Below are 5,812 nucleotides of genomic sequence, written 5' to 3'. Positions count from 1 at the left end.
ACAGCGATATATTGTTTCTCTTCCTTCTGACAAATTTACTTATTGTAAGTCGCTCTGGATAAAAGAGTCTGCTGAAGGCCCTGAACATAAATGTAAATGTAGATATTTGGTTGTTTTGTCGACTGCAACGTTTCCCAACCTTTGGCTTTAGGTAACCCACTCTCCCTTCAGACCTTCCGCGGAAGGCTTCCACACAGATTAAACTGTAATATGTCTGGCTGTATGGCTGGCTCTATGTCTGGCTCTATGTCTAGCCCTATCTCTAGCTCTATTTCTAGCTCTATGTCTAGTTCCATGTTTGGATCTATGTCTAGCTCTATGTCTAGCTCTATGTTTGGATCTATGTCTAGCTCTATATTTGGATCTGTGTCTAGCTCTACATCTAGCTGCATGTTTAGCTCTATGTCTAGCTCTATGTTTGGATCTTTGTCTAGCTCTATGTCTAGCTATTTTTTTAGATCTATGTCTAGCGATATCTCTAGCTCTATGTCTAGTTCAATGTTTGGATCTATAGCTCTAGCTCTATGTTTAGATCTATGTCTAGCTCTATGTCTAGCACTATGGCTCTATGTGTAGCTCTATGTCTAGCTCTGTTTGGCTCTTTGTCTGGCTCTGTTGTGGTGACGAAGCGGTAGTTAGCTCCCAGTTCGTAGCTCCCAGTTCGTAAAAAAACGAACCCAGGAAAAAAGACGATTAATTTCGAATGTATTTTTAAGGACTGGTTTCTAGGGTTCTAAGACATGTTTAATGATCAAAAACCTTGTGTTTTTAAGATGTACTCTGTGGTTGAATCACCTTGGGCCCCCAAAGCACAGCCGTGCTTAAACAGGACCTCCACTGTTTAGAGGCTGGCCCGAGGTCGTCCTCATGGTCAGACAGACAGCTGAAGGCCAGCTCCTTATCACATTTAAACACTTGATTATGACGGCTTGAGCTCGGATCTCCACAGGAGGAAGTCCACAGCCTCATTCAGATGCTATTTACCCACGTCAATGGTGACCCATATGGACCAGCAGCTGTAGCGCCCACCAGTATATATACTGGTGGGCGCTACAGCTGCTGGACCAGCAGGACCAGTCTGGCCCCCAGTTTAGGAACAGTCTGACCCCCAATATAGGACCGGTCTGGCCCCCATTATAGGGCCAGTCTGGCCCCAGTATAGGAACAGTCTGGCCATGGGGGTTTTTACTCTAATAGTAAGAAAAATATTTGGGCTTCTGTGTTTCTTAGCATAGAGGATAAAAAAAAAAGTCCATTTGGGAAAACTTTTTTTCTCTGGGCTAGAGCTCTGAATATCGGATATGTCGTTCTCGGGGCCCTGGGAAATGTGTGTAAACATTTTAGCATCCCTAGCTATCTCGAAAAGTCCGGAAAAGGGGCGTGACCTCCAATAGTCAATGTACAAAAGACAGAGGTTAGTTTTTAGCCCATTTTTTGGTCAAAAAAGGAGCCGGCACCACGCCGCTTATGAGATAACAAAAAGTTTATGTGTATTTCTCTCATAACTTTTTGTCATAATTAAAGAGAGGCATGTTGGATGGCTAGGGTGTAGGTCTGGGAAGAACTTCAGGCCAAAATCTTGCAAGCGAGCCGCTGGGTGAGGTGCAACAAGGTGGAGCACTTGCTGAGACATTTCCTGTAGGGCTGGAGCCACAGGTTGAAGCGTATGCGTTCTTTGAGACCCCCTTTGATATATAAGAGACCCCTACAGCGTACTTAAAGGTTCTCGACTCAGTCACCTATTGCATTACTTCCTTTAGGGCTTCGGTCTCCTAATTGATCAATGTAGTATAACCTCTTTCATTTATATGATACCTCCACCACTGGGACGTTGCAACAATTCTCCAAATCCATATGGGGAGGGGGGGGGGGATGCTTGTGGACGGTAGGGGTGCACACTAGACATAAAAGCAAACTCAGGAGAAGGAATGACCTCTCGCAAATATTTATTTAATAAATTGTTTCAAATAACACTGCCTCGTTAAATCAATGAGCTTGGTGTTTTGCTTTCAAAAATAGGTTATAGAAGAAGTCTAAACTGCAGAAATAAAAACATCCAAGCTGCCTTTTAAGGATACCTTGGAATATCTGTCTATTTTCTAACCATCGGACCCTAGTTTACGACAAAAACAATACAATTGACGGCAGCTCCTTTGCCGCTTGGTTTTTAGAGCCATGTAAGGAGAGGGGGTGGTCGATAGCAACCACCATAGCAACCATGACGGTCAGGTGATTGGATGCAGCCCCGTTCTGTGTAGCACGGAAAAATCAGAGAAACACTCCCATTCAGAATGCATTGGTTTACATTTCGTTCTGGAGCACGGTTATTTTTATTTATTTATTTTCATTTTTTGAGGAGGTGCTTCAAAGATGCATAATTTTTCTGCAATAATCCAAAATCCAATGGAAAAACCCGTTGGCTTTTAGTCAAGGGAACCCGGGGCGACGCCCACTTCCGGGTTGGCCAACATACGTCATCCCTCCACAACTCTATAGAGTGGCGAAGTCACGCCCCTTCCGGTAGAGCTCATGGGACCTATGAGATCGAAAAATATGAATGGGTGTCAATGGAGAGAAAATAATTATTTTCTGGTCCCGGTCTTTATATGCCCTGGATTACACGTATGTTGTTTTTGGATTTAAATGATCATTTTTCATGCAAAGAGTTCAACCGTTTATTGTGCAATTGTTCAGATAAAGGCTGTAGAGAAAACACAACGAGAAAGACTACACGGCTCGTATGTGACGTCACACTCCCTGCGACTGGCGTGGAGAAGACCGACAATCTTCCCATCGGCATAGCTGAAACTCTGCACGTGCCCCGATTTATAATGGTTTTCACCTCTTTCGATGCTTTTATCCTCCCCTTGGAAACAGCGGTGAAGTGGGGCAGAGAGATCGCCATCTCTGTGCCGACTTCCAAGTGCGGGTGTTGTGACGTATATTATATGCGTCGAGAGCAGCGAAGAGCTGTAGTTCACAAAGCGGCCTCACATAAAACCTAAAATTATCAATCTTCTTCACGAAAATTTTTAGTTTTCTTTGCATGAAAAATTATCATTCAAATCCACAAACAACATGTGTGTAATCCAGGGCATATAAAGACTGGGACCAGAAAATAATTATTTTCTCTCCATTGACACCCATTCATATTTTTCAATCTCATAGGTCCCATGAGCTCTACCGGAAGGGGCGTGACTTCGCCACTCTATACTGTAAGAACACATGTTCAAGTTGAATGATAATGAATGAATTTATTCTTTATTCTGCCATAGTATTTATTTAAGGGGGGGGGGGGGGGGGGTAATAAGTAATAATATTTGAGGCAATATATATTTACTTATTTTAGCAGCGAAACTGGGTTGGCTCTCAGATATACGTGTTTCTAACAAGATCATGTCATTAAAAGTTACATAAAGTAACGGTAACACAAACGCAGGAAACACGTGAGCTAGCGAAAGCAGCGTCCCTAGCAACCTGACGTCGTTGAACAACCCAGTCGCCAAGAAAAAACGTTGACGGTGTACGTTTCCATGAACACTGGAGACGTACTATTACAACGTAAAAACAGCGTGTTATACCTACAGTATCCACGCGTGCCGCTGTGGAGGCGGGTTTCGGGGTTTGGGTTCCACGGCTTTCGCGGCAAATTGTGGACACGATTGTTTAGGGGGGGGGGGGGGGGAGGTAGACTGTTGTTGACCGGGGAGGGGGGGGGGAGACACGTTTGTTGAGACGACGACGACGACACGATCGTAGGGGGGGGGGGGGAACACGTTAGTTGAAGGGGGACGACGACGACGACACGTTTGTTGTGAGGGGGGGGGAGACACGTTTGTAGGGGGGGGGGGGGGCAGTTGGTTTTTATTGAACGAGACTTCAACACGGAACAGCTGCACGAAACAATGGTCACGTCACTCTCGGTGACGGTGTCGACAACAATGAACACACGAACAATGTTAATAGAACAACACACAACCACATAACATCCCGAACCCATCAACCCCACTTAATCCTAACAACAAAACAAGTTAACAAAAGCCCCATTTGTCAACTGACAACCCCAATTCCCAGAATCCCCCGCGGCTCCGGAACACGGCGTAGCTTATATTAATCTTTATTATCCGAATGGGAAATGCAATATTTTAGGACAGATACACCATTAAACGCGTTTCTAATGACATTTCTAACGAGAAATGTACATTTTCCTTACATAATCTTCAGTCAGTGAATGTGTATGATCTTTATTAATCTTTATTATCTGAATGGGAAATGCAATATTTTAGGACCGATTCACCGTTAAACGTGTTTCTAATAACATTTCTAGCGAGAAATATACTTTTTACTTGCATAATCTTCAGTCAGTGATTGTGTCTAAACTAGCAGCTCACGTGTTTCCTGCGTTTGTGTTATTAAACCGTTACTTTATGTAACCTTTAATGATATCATCTTGTTAGAAACACGCATATCCGAGAGCCAACCCAGTCGACAAAAGCATACGTTGACAGTGTACGTTTTCGTGAACCCTGGATTACGTCGCATTTCAACATAAAATAGCGTGTTATACACACACACACACACACACACATACACACACACACACATACACACACACACACACACACACACACACACACACACACACACACACACTCACACACACACACACACACACACACACACACACACACAAACAATGCATTTCGCTGCTTTAACAACAACATATATTGTATTCCCTCAAATATTATTACTTTCAAAACATTGGCCAAAGTGGAATATCTTTTTTATTTGGGCTGCTTCTAGGACATTTTGGGTGGATTTTGAACGGTATGTGGGCAGGACGTTTTTTGCAGGACCTGGCAACCCTGCGCTGTTGCCCGACGTGCTGAAATGCTCCGGAACAGATCTGGATCCACTATGGCCAAAAGACTTGTATGCCCCCCCTCCCCCCTTAAATAAATACTATGGCAGAATAAAGAATAAATTCATGCATTATCATTCAACTTGAACATGTGTTTTCACAGTATAGCGTGGTGGAGGGATGACGTATGTTGGCCAACCCGGAAGCGTCGCCCTGGGTTCCCTTGACAAAAAGCCAACGGGGTTTTCCATTGGATTTTGGATTATTGCAGAAAAATTAGCATCTTTGAAGCACCCCCTCAAAAACTGAAAATAAATAAATAAATAAAAATATCCTTGCTCCAAAGAACGAAATGTAAACCAATGCATTCTGAATGGGAGTGTTTCTCCGATTTTTCCATGCTACACAGAACGAAATGTAAACCCATGCAAATAAAGACTTCATGGTCATAATAATTTAAATATCATTAATCTCCTGAGGGTGGTATTCTATTTTTTTCAACGGGGCTGCATCCAGTCACTTGACCGTCATGGTTGCTATGGTGGTTGCTATCGACCGCCCCCTCATACTTATGGTGCGTTCGAGTATTCTCTGCGAGCCGACTCGGATCTCGGATCGGACGCCACGCCCACACTAAAATCGTTTTATTATGTTTTGAGCGTAGGTCGTCGGAGAAAAACATGGACGCCACCCGGAAAGCTATTGTTGCGGTAGCATTGGCCGACTACTACTACTATTTTCATTTATATTATTTCAGGACTACGAAATAATATAAATGAAACGGTGCGTTTTCACCGTACGAAAACGCAGCCATTTGAACTTCTACAATTTTCACTTCATTTCATGTTTCAATGTATCATCTGCATATGTAAGTTATTACAGCAATACGAGTGATTGAAATTGCGATTTAAACCACCAAAGCGGTCCAAACACAATGAAAATAGTTCACTG

Source organism: Gadus macrocephalus, chromosome 10 (genome assembly GCF_031168955.1).
Source record: "Gadus macrocephalus chromosome 10, ASM3116895v1".
Classification (NCBI taxonomy): Eukaryota; Metazoa; Chordata; class Actinopteri; order Gadiformes; family Gadidae; genus Gadus; species Gadus macrocephalus.
This window is presented reverse-complemented; position numbering follows the sequence as displayed.